Source organism: Triticum aestivum, chromosome 2B, assembly GCF_018294505.1.
Source record: "Triticum aestivum cultivar Chinese Spring chromosome 2B, IWGSC CS RefSeq v2.1, whole genome shotgun sequence".
Classification (NCBI taxonomy): Eukaryota; Viridiplantae; Streptophyta; class Magnoliopsida; order Poales; family Poaceae; genus Triticum; species Triticum aestivum.
Genome location: NC_057798.1, coordinates 719,858,948 through 719,878,719, shown reverse-complemented (window position 1 = coordinate 719,878,719; position 19,772 = coordinate 719,858,948). Strand labels below are relative to the sequence as shown.

General features: G+C 46.5%; 1 long non-coding RNA gene across 3 annotated transcripts; it reads left to right on the top strand.

The window, feature by feature from the left end:
* Nucleotides 1-5,915: 5,915 nt before the first annotated feature.
* LOC123042282 (uncharacterized) lies at nucleotides 5,916-8,212 on the top strand. 3 transcript variants are annotated; one of them, XR_006418749.1, is made up of 4 exons: nucleotides 5,916-5,957; nucleotides 6,559-6,640; nucleotides 6,773-6,851; nucleotides 6,974-8,211. It is a non-coding gene; the product is annotated as an uncharacterized lncRNA (long non-coding RNA). The 3 variants fall into 3 exon arrangements; XR_006418748.1 differs by having other exon boundaries at nucleotides 6,988-8,210; XR_006418747.1 differs by having other exon boundaries at nucleotides 6,773-8,212.
* Nucleotides 8,213-19,772: the final 11,560 nt, after the last annotated feature.

Here is a 19,772-nt window from a genome sequence, read left to right as displayed (position 1 = left end):
CCACGTAAAATTTGCAACAACAAAGTAGAGGACGTCTAACTTGTTTTTGCAGGGCATGTTGTGATGTGATATGGTCAAGACGTGATAAGATATAAGTTGTTGTATGAGATGATCATGTTTTGTTGAAGTTATCGGCAACTGGCAGAAGCCCTATGGATGTCTCTTTGTTGCATAAGATCCAAGTGCCAAATAATTGCTTTACTTTATCGCTATACGATAGCAATAGTTGCAAGAGCAATAGTTTGTGAGACAACCATGTGATGACACATTGATGTAGATCAAGATGATGAAGATCATGGTGTCGTGCCGGTGACGATAGAGATCATGACAATACTTTGGAGATGGAGATCAAAGGCGCAAGATGATCATGGCCATATCATGTCGCATATTTTGATTGCATATGATGTTTATCTATTATACATCTTATTCTTGCTTTGATTGACGGTAGCATTTTAAGATGATCTCTCACTAATTATCAAGAAGTGTTCTCCCTGAGTATGCACCGTTGCCAAAGTTCGTCGTGCCCAGACACCACGTGATGATCGGGTGTGATAAGCTCTACGTCCATCTACAACGGGTGCAAGCCAGTTTTGCACACGCGGAATACTCAGGTTAAACTTGACGAGCCTAGCATATGCAAATATGGCCTCGGAACACGGAGACTGAAAGGTCGAGCGTGAATCATATAGTAGATATGATGAACATAGTGATGTTCACCATTGAAAACTACTCCATCTCACGTGATGATTGGTTATGGTTTAGTTGATTTGGATCACATGATCACTTAGATGACTAGAGAGATGTCTGTCTAAGTGGGAGTTCTTAAGTAATATGATTAATTGAACTTAAATTTATCATGAACTTAGTCCTAGTAGTATTTTGCAAATTATGTTGTAGATCAATAGCTCGTGTTGTTGCTTTCATATGTTTATTTTAATATGTTCCTAGAGAAAACTGTGTTGAAAGATGTTAGTGGCAATGATGCAGATTGGATCCGTGATCTGAGGTTTATCCTCATTGCTGCACAGAAGAATTATGTCCTTAATGCACCGCTAGGTGACAGACCTATTGCAGGAGCAGATGCAGACGTTATGAACGTTTGGCTAGCTCAATATGATGACTACTTGATAGTTTAGTGCACCATGCTTAACGGCTTAGAATCGGGACTTCAAAGACGTTTTGAACGTCATGGACCATATGAGATGATCCAAGAATTGAAGTTAATATTTCAAGCAAATACCCGAGTTGAGAGATATGAAGTCTCCAACAAGTTCTATAGCTAAAAGATCGAGGAGAATTGCCCAACTAGTGAGCATGTGCTTAGATTGTCTGGGTACTACAATCGCTTGAATCAAGTGGGAGTTAATCTTCCAGCTAAAATAGTGATTGACAGAATTCTCTAGTCACCATCACCAAGTTAGTAGAACTACGTGATGAACTATAATATGCAAGGGATGAAAAAACTGATTCCCAAGCTCTTCGTGATGCTGAAATCGACGAAGGTAGAAATCATGAAAAACATCAAGTGTTGATGGTAAACAAGACCACTAGTTTCAAGAAAAGGGCAAAGGGATAGAAGGGGAACTTCAAGAAGAACAGCAAGCAAGTTGCTGCTCAAAGTGAAGAAGCCCAAGTCTGGACCTAAGCCTGAAACTGAGTGATTATACTGCAAAGGAAATGGTCACTGGAAGTGGAACTACTCCAAATATTTGGTGGATAAGAAGGATGGCAAAGTGAACAAGGGTATATTTGATATACAGGTTATTGATGTGTGCTTTACTAGTGTTTATAGTAGCCCCTGAGTATTTGATACTTGTTCGCTTGCTAAAATTAGTAACTCGAAACAGGAGTTACAGAATAAACAGAAACTAGTTGAGGGTGAAGTGACGATTTGTGTTGGAAGTGTTTCCAAGATTGATATGATCATCATCACACACTCCCTATACTTTTGGGATTAGTGTTAAACCTAAATAAATGTTATTTGGCGTTTGCGTTGAGCATGAATATGATTTGATCATGTTTATTGCAATACGGTTATTCATTTAAAGTCAGAGAATAATTGTTGTTCTGTTTACATGAATAAAACCTTCAATGGTCATACACCCAATGAAAATAGTTTATTGGATCTCGATCGTAGTGATACACATATTCATAATATTGATGCCAAAAGATGCAAAGTTAATAATGATAGTGCAACTTATTTGTGGCACTGCCATTTGGGTCATATCGGTGTAAAGCGCATGAAGAAACTCCATAAAGATGGATTTTCGGAATCACTTGGTTATGAATCATTTGATGCTTGCGAACCGTGCCTTTTGGGCAAGATGACTAAAACTCCGTTCTTCGGAACAATGGAACGAGCAACAAACTTGTTGGAAATAATACATACTGATGTATGCAGACCAATGAGTATTAAGGCTCGTGGCGAGTATCGTTATTTTTTGACCTTCACAGATGATTTAAGAAGATATGGGTATATCTACTTGATGAAACATAAGTCTGAAATAGTTGAAAGGTTCAAAGAATTTCAGAGTGAAGTGGAAAATCATCGTAACAAGAAAATAAAGTTTCTGCGATCTGATCGTGGAGATGAATATTTGAGTTACGAGTTTGGTCTTCAATTAAAACAATGTGTAGTTTCACAGCTCACGCCACCTGGAACACCACAACATTATGGTGTGTCCGAACGTCGTAACCGCACTTTATTGGATATGGTGCGATCTATGATGTCTCTTATCGGTTTACCACTATCGTTTTGGGGTTATGCATTAGAGACATCTGCATTCACTTTAAATAGGGCACCATCAAAATCCGTTGAGACGACGCCTTATGAACTGTGGTTTGGCGAGAAACCAAAGTTGTCGTTTCTTAAAGTTTGGGGCTGCGATGCTTATGTGAAAAAGTTTTCACCTGATAAGCTCGAACCCAAATCGGAGAAGTGCGTCTTCATAGAATACCCAAAGGTAACTATTGGGTACACCTTCTATCACAGATCCGAAAGCAAGATTCGTTGCTAAGATGGATCCTTTCTAGAGAAGGAGTTTCTCTCGAAAGAAGTGAGTGGGAGGAAAGTAGAACTTGATAAGGTAATTGTACCTTCTCCCAAATTGAAAAGTAGTTCATCACAGAAATCTGTTCCTGTGACTACTACACCAATTAGTGAGGAAGCTAATGATGATGATCATGTAACTTCAGATCAAGTTACTACCGAATCTCGTAGGTAAACCAGAGTAAGATCCGCACCAGAGTGGTACGACAATCCTGTTCTGGAAGTCATGCTACTAGATCATGATGAACCTACGAACTATGAAGAAGCGAAGGTGAGCCCAGATTCCACAAAATGGCTTGAGGCCATGAAATCTGAGATGGGATCCACGTATGAGAACAAAGTATGGACTTTGGTTGACTTGCCCGATGATCGGCAAGCCATTGAGATTAAATGGATTTTTAAGAGGAAGACAGACGCTGATAGTAGTGTTACTATCTACAAAGCTAGACTTGTCGAAAAAGGTTTTTGACAAAGTTCAAGGTGTTGACTACGATGAGATTTTCTCACTCGTATCGATGCTTAAAGTCTGTCCGAATCATGTTAGCAATTGCCGCATTTTATGAAATCTGGCAAATGGATAACAAAAACTGCAATCCTTAATGGATTTATTAAAAAAGAGTTGTATATGATGCAGCCAGAAGGTTTTGTCAATCCTAAAGGTGTTAACAAAATGTACAAGCTCCAGCGATCTATCTATGGACTGGTGCAAGTATCTCGGAGTTGGAATATATGCTTTGACGAGTTGATCAAAGCATATAGTTTTATACAGACTTGCGGTGAAGCCTGTATTTACAAGAAAGTGAGTGGGAGCACTACAGCATTTCTGATAAGTATATGTGAATGACATATTGTTGATCGAAAATAATGTAGAATTATTCTGCAAAGCATAAAGGAGCGTTTGAAAGGAGTTTTTCAAAGAAAGACCTCAGTGAAGATGCTTACATACTAAGCATCAAGATCTATTGAGATAGATCAAGACGCTTGATAAGATTTTTAATGAGTACATACCTTGACAAGATTTTGAAATAGTTCAAAATGGAACAGTCAAAGAAATAGTTCTTGCCTGTGCTGCAAGGTGTGAAATTGAGTAAGACTCAAAGCCCGACCACGACAGAAGATAGAAAGAGAATGAAAAGTCATTCCCTATGCCTCAGTCATAGGTTCTATAAAGTATGCTATGCTGTGAACCAGACCTATTGTATACCTTGCTCTGTGTTTGGCAAAGGAATACAATTTTCACTACTGGAAACAGGGAATTTGCCATCAGCCAGCTCTTTGCCATCTGCCAGCTGATGGCAAAGAACGTCTTTGCCATCTGCTTATAAAAAACATATGGCAAAGAACTGACAGACGGTAAAGAACATGGTTTCCATCAGCTAATTCTTTGCCATCTGCTAGTGGATGGCAAATAATCTTTGCCATCTGCCAGCTGATGGCAAAGAGGTTGGCAAATCCTGTGGCCGTCAAGAATGTAACGGCATACCAGTCCCACCTCTTTGCCATCTGCCAGCAGACGGCAAAGATTCTTTGCCATCTGCTGGCAGATGGCAAAGAGATGGGACTATCTCTCTCCTTGCTACAAAAAAGCAAAGAGTGAAAAATTAAAGAAAAGAAAACCCCCAGCCTCCCTAAAAAAACCCCAGCCACCCCGAATCAGTCTCAGCCCACTCCCGTGCGTGCTGGAGAGGGTTCCCCGCCACCCTCACCGGTCGCCGCCGCCCTCACCGGTCGCCGCCGCCGTCGGTTTCCCCTACATGGCCGGAGGATAGGCCATCCCGCCGGTCCATTCCCACCCCACCGCGAGGGAGGAGACCGACCGGTTGCGCCTCCCCGCCGGTCGCCGCCCGCCACCCCAAGGATCAAGGCCGGCCGCGCCGGTCCCCGTCGGTCGCTGCTCCGGATCCAGGCCGCCCACCGCCCCGCCCCCGTCAGCCCGATCTATTTCCCACCGGATCCCATCTTCGCCTCCGTCCGACGCGCCTTCTTCAAGGAGCTGCAACCCCATGTCTCAGAGGAGCTATCCCCGACGCCATTGATGCCCGAGCGACGCTCCCAAGCTATGGTGAGCCCCTGCGCCACCGCCCTCTCTCCTCTCCTCCCCTACTCCCTCACCCATCTCTCTCCCCCGCAGACGTACCCCGCCGCAAGGAGGCCAGGAGGCCGCCATGGAGGCCCGTCCCGAGCTCGCCTCGCTGCTCCTCCGGTGACCCTCATTGCGCCTGGATCCGGGCGGATCCGACGATTCCCCGATGCGCAGGCGGGCCGGCACGCGGCGCTAGGCGAAGGAGCCCTCCCATGGCGGTGTCAATGTATGTGTGTGTGTGTGGATAAATTTCGACATGATATGCAAACAATCTGATTGTGGATAATGCTATAAATCTGCTTATAATAATTTTGTGATGCTCAGATTTGTTCAGATAGGCTCATTTTTTCAGTAAAAAGTTGCTCCCCCCATTTCATTGCAGAAATTTTGGGTTGCACAATAATAACCTTCAAAGTAATTTCCACTATAGAGTCTTCTCATGATGATTTCAGATTAATTATAAATGATATGTGTAGTCATTAGTCTAGGTAGATGGTGAATCAAAACTGAATTTCCATAGTATGATGCAAAGGGGACACCTAAATGGATACCGCTCTTAACGAAGAGAAACTTGCATATCATTGACATCTGTTTGCAACACCCGATAGTAGTGTGACACCCAACTAATTTCTGACTAAGCCTCTCTTTGTATATCTAGGATTGCTACTAGAAGATGCCGTTCCAAGTTGCAGCAATGATTTTTCTATGCATGAATAGTCTTTTTCTTCTAAATGGCAGTGCATGCCGCAGTAGCTGGGATAGATGGTAGCAGTGGTGGTCAAGACGACAAGTGACAGTGGGCGCACCTGATACCAAGATGCCAAGGTAAGCAACACACAGATTATATCTCCAGTCAACCTTTATCTTCCAATTTAGAGCTTGTTGCTTCAATCCTCCATCTTCATCCTCCCTCATGTAGCAAAGAATGTAGCGTATATACACCTGAAAGTTGATTCAGTTACCGAAGAGTTGCATAAATGTTTCCTTCTTTTGAAAAGGTAAAGTGCATAAGTGTTTTTTCGATAAGCTCACCTGTAATTAAATGTGGGCTGAAGTGGTTTCCCACTTCCCTAATTTTCTCATTAGTATATCCAAATAAAATAGCATACTGAATGTGTAGCTTTATTATTTCATCTACATTTGTAGGAATGGAAATTCTAAATTGGTTTTGCATCGCTGAATTATCGCTTATATTAGAATATTTCTTCCAGCCTTAACACATAGGAATTGATTTTTTACTTTGGATGTCTGTTCTATTTTCACTTTTAGAGAATGGGGATGCCATATGTACACTTGTTTGGTCTTTATGACTGCACCTTTCTAATTTAATTCTGCTTCCCATAGTCGAGATCTCATGCGTCTTTCTATCTATCTTTACAAGATTTTGAATCCTCTAGCTCGTTACCTGTGTTTGTATTGGCCAAAGGTGGTCGTGGGTCTCGCGCTCGGACAGTTCATCTTGCTGCTTATGACCTCCATCAGATTCTCCTCCGAGCTTGCCTGCCGAGGTACGTAACATGGTCGCCTCCACCTCTAGCTCATGTATTTTTTGCTTGATTGGATTGAGTTGCAAAAATTATTTTTCAGAGGTGGCTGTAGCTATGCAAATCTCAAAATTTATTTTGGCTTTGAGCTTGCAGATGCCAGCACTGCTTGTTTGTATAGATGCTCAAGAAGACTGCTCAAAGGAGGACAGTTTGTAGGACAGTTTGTGTGACAGTGAGTAACATGCCCCCCTCCTTCTCTAGCTCCTCTTTCTTGCTTGACTGGGTTGCATTGCAAGAATTACTGTGCATAGGTAGCTGCAGCTGTGCACATATTTTTATCAAATTGCATTCTAGCTTTGATGTTGCAGATGCGAGCACTACCTGTTTGTATAAATGCTGAAGGAGAAAACTGTTCGGAGAAGGACATGTGTGTGTGAGAGAGAGAGGGAAGGAGAAACAGGGGCCGGGAGTAAGAGGTGAAGAGCAAGGAGAACCACATGTTGTCCCTTTGTCATCGACACCATCCCGCCGTTGCAGGCTTGTCCCCATGGCCTCTCTCTTGTGAGCTGTTACCCTGCCCTGGTTCTTTGTCTCTGCCTCTTTCATGGTTTCTTCCTTTCGAAGATTTCTTTTTTGTCTCCCTTCTAAAGGTAAGTTCTGCCTTAGCATCCTTCATGTTGTAACACAAACAAAATATTAGTGATCTGACAGCAACACCATTTTCTGTTGAGTTATTTAATTTAGATGATTGCTGCTATACAACTTGACTGCCAAAGTCTGTAGCATTTTCTACTTGATAAATAAAGAACCAGGTCACACCATTTTCTTTACTTTATTATTTAGATTATATGCAGGAGTTTTGGTGTGGATTATAGATTCTAAAGTTACTCTTAGCTTGTCAGCTTTGTTGATCCTAATTTACAATGTTCACCAAGGATTATAGACCATGGTACCTTCATCTGTTGTCGACAATTTCCTCTTTCAGATTTGATGTTAGTTTGTACAAGCTAGTGGGTTGTGCTTAGATGGTATGGTTTCTCTGCTATTTAGAAACTACACTTAACACTCATAAAGTACAATGATCGGATCCTAAACTGAAATATTTATTTTGGCGGGTTTAAAATTTGATGTGGGATGGGCATACGAGTTTGATGTTTGCAGTCCTCTCAGAGCTGCAAGTCGCTCGACAACACGACAAATTCAGTTACAGATTTTTACCAAATCTAACTGAAATAAAGTTCAGTTCAGCAAACCATGTCTGTTGGAAGGAAGCAAATTTCTTGCCTTCCGAATCCTACATAGCCATCATATTTTATTTCAGACTGAATAGTCCCAGCTCAGTGTATCCTTGCTAAAATAAGAACATCATTTTTTTAGGGGATGCCACAAAACAAAAACTGACCAGGACTGCATCTCTCATATTTTCTTGCTTAGATTGTTAATCTGAATTCGTGTTTGATATTGTAGTATGGAGGTTTCACCATGATGCATGTTCTGTTGTCGTTTGTTTTCCAACTGCTTTGATATTAATTTACAAGATAGTAAGTTTTATACGTGTGGTTGGATGTCAATCTTTACAGTTTGATGACTAGATTTATCCAAGGAAGAAAAACTGATATTACTAATTATGTGTCATATATAGATGCAGATCCGAGTTGCCATAATGGAATATGGATGGACAACACAAAATAGCCCAGTTCCTTAATTTTGTGTTTGATGGAAGTATATGGTTCAGCCTGTACTGTCCAACATAAATTGACACAAACATGTGCGCGTTTACTCTGAACGGTAATGTAGTGCATGAATGCTACACACTCTCAATCGCTCCATTCCATGTTGGCAACCTACTTCGTTTAATCATGATGATTTTGCTCGCAGATAACAATAGTCTTGCAAGCTTGATCCCCATCATAAATCGAATACTCTTGGTATGCATTTTGATTTAGCTTATTTCTTTCTTTGGATTCATTTATGTATCATTGTTTGTTTCCAAGTGGTTGTCACTCGGATTTTTGATAACTGTAGTGTGGGTCTTGCCAGAGTGGTGTAAGGTGGTGTTGTTATGGAACTTTGCAGCTGGTCCTAGATCGATTCAACCTCCATCTGAATGTTTTAGTTCATTTATGCTTTTGAAATTTTTCTACAGAATAGTGAGGTTATAGTTATTCCCAAACGCCTTGTAGAGAGTATTCTTAATTGTATTCGCTGCTTCGGGTGCTTGTCTATATGTCTTATGAGTATTCACCTATAGCTTGATATCCTACGAGATATGTATTCGGGTGCTTGTCTATATGTCTTCTAGTCTTCTTCTTCTAACTTTCTTCGGGTGCTTGTCTATATGTCTTCTAGTCTTCTTCTAACTTTCTTCTTTCCCATTTTGTAGATTTGCTTCAGATGACGGAAGCTTGGGTTGATGGAGTGCTTGTCTTTAGTTTTTGTTTTGACTTTGTGAAACTTGCTACCTATGATGAAACTGTGTAATATTGATGAAACTATGTATATGTATGGATGAAACTTGCTACTATTGGTAACATGTGTTGGATATGTGTTTGATATATATGTGTTCATGACTATTGGTAATATGTGTTGAATATGCTATATTGGTCATATAAATATATTTGTGTTTGATTTTCTCTGAAAATGAATTGATATAAGAGAAAACAAAATTAAATCGGGCAATATAGGCACTTTGCCATCTGCTGGCAGATGGCAAAGAGCTTTGCCATCAGCTGGCAGATGGCAAAGAGGCCACGTGTCATCTACATGTAAAATTGGGCTGGCCTATTTGGGCCCTTTGCCATCCGCTAGCAGATGGCAAAGCTCTTTGCCATCTGTTGGCAGACGGCAAAGAGCCTGAAGCCTTGCCATCTGCTGGCAAACGGCAAAGTATGCCGCTAGCCTTCTAACGGGGTTAACCCCGTTAAGAGGCTTTTCCATCTGCTAGCTGATGGCAAAGGCACAGGCTCTTTGCCATCAGCCAGCAGACGGCAAAGAAGCGTTTGCCGACAGGGTTTTAGACAAACTGTTTGCCATCTGCTGGCAGATGGCAAAGCCTTTGCCATCCGCCGACCATGCCTTTGCCATCTGCCAGATGGCAAAGTGCCAGATTCCAGTAGTGTTTGATCTAATAGTAGATCACTGGACAGCGGTCAAGACTATCCTTAGTGAGGATTAAGGAGATGTTTCTCGATTATGAATGTGACAAAAGGTTCATCGTAAAGGGTTACGTCGATGCAAGTTTTGACACCGATGCAGATGACTCTAAATCTCAATCTGGATACATATTGAAAGTGGGAGCAATTAGCTAGAGTAGCTCCGTGCAAAGCATTGTAGACATAGAATATTTGCAAAATACATACGGCTCTGAATATGACAGACCCGTTGACTAAAGTTCTCTCACGAGCAAAACATGATCATACCTTAGTACTCTTTGGGTGTTAATCACATAGCAATGTGAACTAGATTATTGACTCTAGTAAACCCTTTGGGTGTTGATCACATGACGATGTGAACTATGGGTATTAATCACATACAGATGTGAATATTGGTGTTGAATCACATAATAATGTGAACTAGATTATTGACTCTAGTGCAAGTGGGAGACTGAAGGAAATATGCCCTAGAGGCAATAATAAAGTTATTATTTATTTCCTTATATCATGATAAATGTTTATTATTCATGCTAGAATTGTATTAACCGGAAACATAATACATGTGTGAATATATAGACAAACATATAGTCACTAGTATACCTCTACTTGACTAGCTCATTAATCAAAGATGGTTATGTTTCCTAACCATAGACATGTGTTGTCATTTGATTAATGGGATCACATCATTAGGAGAATGATGTGATTTACATGACCCATTCCGTTAGCCTAGCACTTGATCGTTTAGTATGTTGCTATTGCTTTCTTCATGACTTATACATGTTCGTGTAACTATGAGATTATGCAACTCCCGTTTACCGGAGGAACACTTTGGGTGCTACCAAACGTCACAACATAACTGGGTGATTATAAAGGAGTACTACAGGTGTCTCCAAAGGTACATGTTGGGTTGGCGTATTTCGAGATTAGGTTTTGTCACTTTGATTGTCGGAGAGGTATCTCTGGGCCCTCTCGGTAATGCACATCACTTAAGCCTTGCAAGCATTGCAACTAATGAGTTAGTTGCGAGATGATGTATTACGGAACGAGTAAAGAGACTTGCCGGTACAATATTGAACTAGGTATTGGATACCGACGATCGAATCTCGGACAAGTAACATACCGATGACAAAGGGAACAACGTATGTTGTTATGCGGTCTGACCGATAAAGATCTTCGTAGAATATGTAGGAGCCAATATGGGCATCCAGGTTCCGCTATTGGTTATTGACCGAGAATAGTTCTAGGTCATGTCTACATAGTTCTCGAACCCGTAGGGTCCGCACGCTTAAGGTTTCGATGACAGTTTTATTATGAGTTTATGAGATTTGATGTACCGAAGGAGTTCGGAGTCCCGTATGAGATCGGGGACATGACGAGGAGTCTCGAAATGGTCGAGACGTAAAAATCGATATATTGGACGACTATATTCGGACATCGGAAAGGTTCCGAGTGGTTCGGGTATTTTTCGGAGTACCGGGGAGTTACGAGAATACGGGGGAGAAGTATTGGGCCTTATTGGGCCATATGGGAAAGAGAGAGGGGCTGCCTAGGGCAGGCCACGCGCCCCCCAGGCCTAGTCCGAATTGGACTAGGGGGAGGGGCTGCGCCCCCTCCTTCCTTCCCTTCTCTTTTCCCCTTCCTTGTCTCCTACTCCTACTACATGGAAGGACTCCTAGTTGGACTAGGAAAAGGGGAATCCTACTCCCGGTGGGAGTAGGACTCCCTAGGGCGCGCCATAGAGAGGGCCGGCCCTCCCCTCCTCCACTCCCTTATATACGGGGGCAGGGGGCACCCCATGACACACAAGTTGATCTACGGATCGTTCCTTAGCCGTGTGCGGTGCCCCCCTCCACCATATTCCACCTCGGTCATATCGTCGCGGAGTTTAGGCGAAGCCCTGCGCCGGTAGAACATCATCATCGTCACCACGCCGTCGTGCTGACGGAACTCATCCCCGAAGCTTTGCTGGATCGGAGCCCGGGGATCGTCATCGAGCTGAACGTGTGCTGAACTCGGAGGTGCCGTACATTCGGTGCTTGGATCGGTCGGATCGTGAAGACGTACGACTACATCAACCGCGTTGTGCTAACGCTTCCGCTTAGGGTCTACGAGGGTACGTGGACAACACTCTTCCCTCTCGTTGCTATGCCATCACCATGATCTTGCGTGTGCGTACGAATGTTTTTGAAATTACTACGTTCCCCAACAACATCAGGGGACGCCGCCCCGGAACCATGGCATTATGTCGTCAGGGAGCAGCACAGGGCCCCGCCGCCGCAATCCCTGGCTACGTCTCGGGTTTGCCTCACGCCGGCCTCATGTAGCGACGAGGAGGGATGTATTATACCGGGGCTCCGGTGGCAGTTGGAGGGATCGCCCCCGAGTTGCATGGTATCAATTTAAGTTGTTGAAGCTAGAAAGTAGTAGAGCACTCTGGGTTCAAAGAGAGGTAAGAGCATCTCCAACCGAGCCCCCAAGAACGCCCCCAGGTCACTTTTTTGGCACCGGCGCATAAAAAACGTCCCAGCCACACCCCAAGACCCTACTTTTCGCCGAATTTGATAAAAAATACAACCGGCGATCCCACCCCAAACCCAGCCCCCCGGGGGGCAGCTGGGGACGTCGGTGCTACTTTTTTGCCTCGCGTGGCCCACTTGCAGCCACATCTCCCCCCCGTCGCTTTCTCCGCTTTCTCCTTGCAGAGCCTCCACCTTCCCTCTTCCCGTCCGCTTTCTCTTTCCCCGTGCCAGCTCGAAGCCCAGCCCCGCCTCGGTGCCTCTGAGGGAGTCCTGGATTAGGGGGTATCCGGACAGCCAGACTGTATACTGTGTCCGGACTATTGGAGCGTGAAGATACAAGACTCAAGACTCCGTCCCATGTCCAGATGGGATTCTCCTTTGCATGGCAGACAAGCTTGGCGATTCGGATATTATATTTCCTTCCTTGTAACCGACTCCATGTAAACCCTAGCCCTCTCCGGTGTCTATATAAACCAGAGAGTTCGGTCCTTAGAGGGACGATCACAACATTCATAATCATCATAGGCTAGCTTATAGGGTTAGCCTCTACGATCTCGTGGTAGATCAACTCTTGTACTACTCATATCATCACATATCAATCAAGCAGGAAGTAGGCTTTTACCTCCATCGAGAGGGCCCGAACCTGGGTAAACATTGTATCCCTTGCCTCCTGTTACCATTAGCCTAAGATGCACATATCGGGACCCCCTACCCGAGATCCACTGGTTTTGACACCGACATTGGTGCTTTCATTGAGAGTTCCTCTGTGTTGTCGCTGCCAGGCTCAATGGCTCCTTCAATCATCAACAACGTGGTCCAAAGCGAGACTTTCTTCCCCGGACAGATCTTCGTGTTCGGCGGCTTCGCACTACGGGCTAATTCGCTTGGCCATCTGGAGTAGGTCGACAGCTACGCCCCTGGCCATTAGGTCAGGTTTGGAAACCTAAACTACACGGCCGATATCCACGGGGACTTGATCTTCAACAGATTCGGGCCTACACCAGGAGCGCTGGACAGTCACGATGTGCACGGCTTAGACCTGTTGTCGGACACTGCTCGGGATATCGCCCCTGCAGGAGTCCCGGACCTAAACCCGGGGCAGATTGCACCGCCCAAGGACGGGTGGATGGACCCCGCTCCGGAGGCCGCACACCCATTGGCGGTAGAGCCGAACACAGGCTTCACCCCTAAGGAAGCCTGTGGCACCGGACCCCCGGACTCGTATCCGGCTGCCGGTTCCAGTCCGCGCACCTCCGAGCCCGCCGAACCTGGTTGGGCTCCGATAATGGAGTTCACCGCCACGGATATCTTCCAGCACTCGCCCTTTGGCGACATGCTAAACTCGTTAAAGTCTCTCTCCTTGTCAAGAGACTCTTGGCCAAACTATGTCTGGCTCGAGTGGGAAGCTAGCGACGAAGGAATTCGTTGCCCACCCACCACCCACTTCATAGCCACGGTCGATGATTTGACCGACGTGCTTGACTTCGACTCCGAAGACATCGACGGTTTGGATGGCGATGTAGGAGAAGAACAGGAACCACCACCCACAGGGCGGTGGACAACCACCTCTTCATATGACATATATATGGTGGACACTCCAAAAGAAACCAATGGCGATGAGGCAATGGAGGATAACCCTTCCAAGAAGAAAGCAAAGCATGGACGTCACCAGCGCCGCTCCCAGCCCCACCACAGCAATACCGGCACCGGAGACAAAAACAACCCGGACGGTGCCGAAGATGAATACAACCCCGATCAGCCCGCCTTCGAGCAGGACGAGTAGGAAGATGGGCAGGACAGCCCAGATGAACAAGCGACGGACGGGTATTTGGAGGAGGACAACTACATGCCCCCTTCAAAGACGAGATTAGCCTCGGCGACGACGAGTTCGGCGTGCCTGAGGACCCCGTGGAGCAGGAGCGCTTCAAGCGTCGGCTTATTGCCACTGTGAGGAGCCTGAAGAAGAAGAAGCAGCAGCTTCAAGCTGATCAAGACCTGCTCACAAACAGATGGACAGAAGTCCTGGCAACCGAGGAATATGGACTCGAGCGCCACATGGCTGACTGGCCACCTCGTGGCTGGGATAAAACGGAATATCAGCCCTAATACCAGCCCGCACCCCCGCGCCAGTTTACTACGGCCTGGGGCAATACTCAGGACCTGTGAGACAGATTGGAAAACACCGCAGGACAACCAAGATCGATCTACGGATCACGGGGGCGCGCTATAGCACATGACGATGACCGTCATACCGGATACACTAGCAGTAAATCCGGCCGGGCCGAACACAATCAACCAGACTTAGTCGGACTGCGTCACGACATAGCCCGGCACAGAGGCGCCGCACACCCCCTCTACTTCACTGATGAAGTAATGGATCATGAATTCCCAGAAGGGTTCAAACCCGTGAACATTGAATCATATGATGGCACAACAGACCCCGCAGTATGGATTGAAGATTTCCTTCTCCACATTCACATGTCCCGCGGAGACGATCTACACGCCATCAAGTATCTTCCCCTTAAGCTCAAAGGACCCGCCCGACACTGGCTAAACAGCCTGCCCGCAAATTCCATTGGAAGTTGGGAAAACCTGGAAGACGTGTTGCTCAACAACTTCCAGGGCACATACGTGCGACCACCGGACGCCAATGACTTGAGCCACATTACTCAACAGCCGGGAGAATCAGCCAGGAAATTATGGACTCGGTTCCTAACTAAAAAGAACCAAATAGTCGACTGTCCGGACGTCGAAGCCCTGGCGGCCTTTAAGCATAATATCCGTGACGAGTGGCTCACCCGACACCTCGGCTAGGAAAAACCCAAGTCCATGGCGGCACTCACGACACTAGTGACCCGCTTTTGCGCGACCGAGGACAGTTGGTTGGCTCGCAGTAGCACCACGCCACATTCCGGCACTTCGGACATATGTGACAATAAAGGAAAGCCACGACATAACAAACATAAGCGTCGGAACAAGGGCGATAACACTGAATACACGGATGTCAATGCCGGATTCAGCGCCTCAAAATCTGGTCAGCGGAAAAAGCCGTTCAAAAGAAACAATCAGGGACCGTCCAGTCTGGACCGCATACTAGAACGTTCGTGCCAAATTCATGGCACCCCTGACAAACCATCTAACCACACTAATAGAGACTGATGGGTGTTCAAACGGACCGGTAAAATAAACGCCGAAAACAAGGACAAGGGGCTGCACAGCGACGATGACGATGAGCCTCGGCATTTGAACACGGGGGGCCAGAAGAAATTTCCTCCCCAGGTGAAAACGGTCAACATGATCTACGCTACCCACATCCCCAAAAGGGAACGGAAGCGAGCACTACGGGACGTCTACACGATGGAGCCAGTCGCCCCAAAATTCAACCCATGGTCAGCCTGTCCAATCACCTTTGATCGTAGGGATCACCCTACCAGCATTCTTCACGGTGGTTCGGCCGCATTGGTTCTCGACCCAATCATTGACGGGTTTCACCTCACACGAGTCCTTATGGACGAAGGCAGCAGCCTGAACCTGCTTTATCAGGACACAGTGCGCAAAATGGGCATCCACCCTTCAAGGATCAAGCCCACCAAAACTACCTTTAAAGGTGTAATTCCAGGGGTAGAGGCCCGATGTACGGGCTCCATAACACTGGAGGTGGTCTTTGGGTCTCCGGATGACTTCCAAAGCGAGGAGTTAATCTTCGACATCGTCCCTTTCCGCAGTGGTTATCACGCACTGCTCAGACGAACTGCATTTGCTTGATTCAATGCTGTGCCACACTATGCATACCTTAAGCTCAAGATGCCAGGACCTCGCGGGGTCATAACAGTAAACGAAAACATGGATCGCTCTCTCCGTATAGAAGAACATACTGTCGCTCTCGTGGCACAGGTACAAAGCAGTTTCCCCCGGCAAACCACCAATACAGCGACACCAACTCCGAACACCGTCAAGCGAGTCCGAAGTGCTCAGCAACAGGATCGCCAGGCACGCCAAGAGCGTGACTAGCAGTCCGGCCTCCACTCCAGTCCCATAGAGGCAGCATTGGTGCCGTGCGTACACAATTATGCACTCAAAATACCATGGGCATAGGCTGAGGCGCCATAGTGGCACAGTCAATAGTGCGGGTCAGCCGCAACACACTTTAATAACCCCCTTTATCTTTCAGGGACCCGCTTTCAGGCAGCCTCTCCAGAAGAGCCGGCTCATCGGACTTTCACAAGAGAGAAATCCAAGGAGGCAAAAGGCGTCACGCACAAAGGAATACCGAGGTGGAATCTATTCACGATCGTTAATACCTGTTTTATATACCTGTACACGGCGTGCCCTTGGATAGGACATGTCAAATAGTCCTATTTATCTCTGCTTAATGCATTCATTGTAAACATACGCTTAGACGTATTATACATCAATGGGATATTATATACGGCGTCAGCTTATTATTCCTATCTGCACATTTTTTCTATAAATGTTTATTTACTATTGCATCCATACACTTTGGTACGTTTATTTTGCCAGGGGCTTCTTATGGCGCCCCGTAATACGGCAAGTCAAGTCCGAACACTTTCAACAGTGCGGCACCCCGAGCTTATAGCACTATATGCATTAGCTCCGAATCATGTCTTGGGTCAATAGTTGGGTTAGCACGGCTCCCTTGTTTTGGTGCCTTACGTTCCGTTATATCGGCTAAGGTAGCGCAGGGAGAACTACTGCGATTGTGTCCCGGTTCTTCCGGACGAGCACCTCAGTAGAAAAAGCCGAAAACTGACCGGCATGATGTGGCGAGAGCTGGTCACTGTTCGAGAGGTCTTAAAATCCTTAAAGATTTTTCCGCTTTAGGCAAGGAATCGGCCTTGTCCGATTTAGGCGTATATAGCGCCCCAGTTCGGCCTTCCGAATTCTAGGGGCTTCACCAAAATTTAAAATTGTAGACTTCTATGGCTAAGTGAAGGTTATAAAGCCGCATAGTCCGATTTCCTTGTTCGCTGCGCTAGACACCTCCTTTAGGGACCAAATATTTGGATAAAGAGTGTCAGGGTTTTCCACGAACACCCCAGTACTAGCTACGCGGGGGCAGAAGCCGACGATTGGCCTACTTTCAGAATTGTATAAACAGCCGCACAAAAGGTAATATTTTAAATCAAAAAGCGCTACATGGTGCAAGTAACTTCGTCTTTATATTACAAACATGACAGAAGTGAATTCACTCTAAAATTGTGTCCTTGGTACATTCATCGGCCACGAGACGAACACCCTTGATAACGCCATCACAATATTTCTTGGGACAACGATGCGCCTTGCCCTCCGGCGGCCCGTCCTTCACCAGCTTCTCCGCATGCAGCTTTCCCCAATGCACCTTTGCACGGGCAAAGGCCCGGTAGGCACCCTCAATGCAAACAGATCGCTTGATCACTTCAAGCCGCGGACAGGCATTCACCATCCGCTTGATCAGGTCAAAGTAGCTAGTGGGCAGGGGCTCACCAGGCCACATCCGGACTATGAAATCTTTCATAACCGCTTCGGCCGCCCTGTGGAGTTCAACCAACTGCTTCAGTTGGTCACTCAGAGGCACTGGGTGTTCGGCCCCAGCATACTGGGACCAGAACAACTTCTCCGTGGAGCTCCCTTCTTGGCACGGTAGAACTCTGCGGCATCTGATACGCCGCGTGGCAGATCTGCGAATGCCCCTGGAGAGCTCTGAATCCGGGTGAGTAAAAGAAATGCCTCCTCCACATGCTTGCTTTGCACAAAGAATGTCTTACCCGCCGCTATCTTTTTGGCCGCTTGGATTTCATACTGGGCTTTTTCGGCTTCGGCCTTGGCGTCTTTCATGCTCAAAAGGGCCTTCGCAAGCTCAGACTCCTTTGTCTTGAAGTCACGCTCCAAGGACTCGAACTTCTTGCAGAGATCCTGGAGCTCTTATTGTACCTCGCCCACTCTAGCATCTTGCTTCTCGCGGTCCTTGCGCTCCAGAGCCGCCTTGTCTTCGGCCTCGGGTAGTGCCTTTTTCAGGGACGCCACTTCGGTCATGGTCCCTATTACCAAATAATGACAGTTCCTTAGGGTCACCAATCTTTTCTATCCTTTGTGATATGTGATAGAGGTATCACTCACCTCTATTTTCTTCGAGCTGCCTCTTCGTGAGGCCGAGCTCCTCCTGGGCCTGCTCCAAGTCCCGTTTGAGTCCGGAGACTTTCGTTGTGCGGACAGCAGTGGCAACCAGCGCCGCCTGTTTATTCACATGAACAACTACTATTAAACTACTGTGGATTATAATTAACCCTCTGTTTGGCTTTTCGTTTCGCACACCAAACAGAGTATCATGGGCTACTACCTATCGGGTGATAACTTCACACTTTTTTACTTACCTCAAAGCCTGTTAGGAGGCTGGTGCAGGCTTCGGTTAGTCTGCTCTTGGCGGACAGAACCTTCTGAATCACCGCACTCATAAGAGTATGGTTCTCTTCATCCAGGGAAGCTCCGTGAAGCGCTCCCAGCAGACTATCCAATGCCTCGGGCGTAACAGAAGCCCTCGGCACGGACGGCTCGCCCTCCCTGACGAGGAGCTGCCTGCCTGGGTCCGATACCATTGGAGGTTCCGGCACAGTATCCGGCGGAGAGCCCGGCTTGTTGCGGCTCTCGTCGGCACGATCCGCAGGGATCTTATACCCCGCATGCCCGGCATATGAAATGCCGCCTTGGGGCGTCGCCAGAGTCACCTCCCCCTGCTCTGGGAGCCATTGGGACAACACCTCCGTGGCATCCGCAGGATGAGGAGTAGTGGCCGTCGGGAGCGAATTCATCGCTGAATCACTCAAGGCCCATCTGAAGACGATACCTCGGGATGGATCCTGGCCGGACTGCATACTTGTTCAGCATTATAACAAGACTATGAAGCAAAGTTGCACTAAAGTACAATAGAGTGCGGATACTCTTACGATCTTGCAAGGGGTTTCCCCCTAGGCAGCCACCCCTCCTCGCTATAGGCGGCAGTGGTGGAGTAATCTGGAAGGGACGTCTTTCCCTTCTTGGACGTCCCGACCTCCCCCTCCGGGGTGGCCTTCCTCTTCTCCCCCCAGTGCGGGGAGGCAGAGTTTCTTCGTGTTCCCCCCCCCCCCGCCTCCACGGAGAAATCCGCCTCGTCGTCTTCGGACAACGAGGATATAACGGCCTTGCGTCGGGGACCCTTCTTGGTCCCCTGCCCGCCATCTCAGGTCCCCCATCCTCTCCGGATGGGGCGTCTGATGTCTACTACATAGCCTTCTTGTAGACGTTTGTTGGGCCTGCAAGTGCACAGGTTTGTAGGACAGTAGCAAATTTCCCTCAAGTGCATGACCTAAGGTTTATCAATCCGTAGGAGGCGTAGGATGAAGATGGTCTCTCTCAAACAACCCTGCAACCAAATAACAAAGAGTCTCTTGTGTCCCCAATACACCCAATACAATGGTAAATTGTATGGGTGCACTAGTTCGGCGAAGA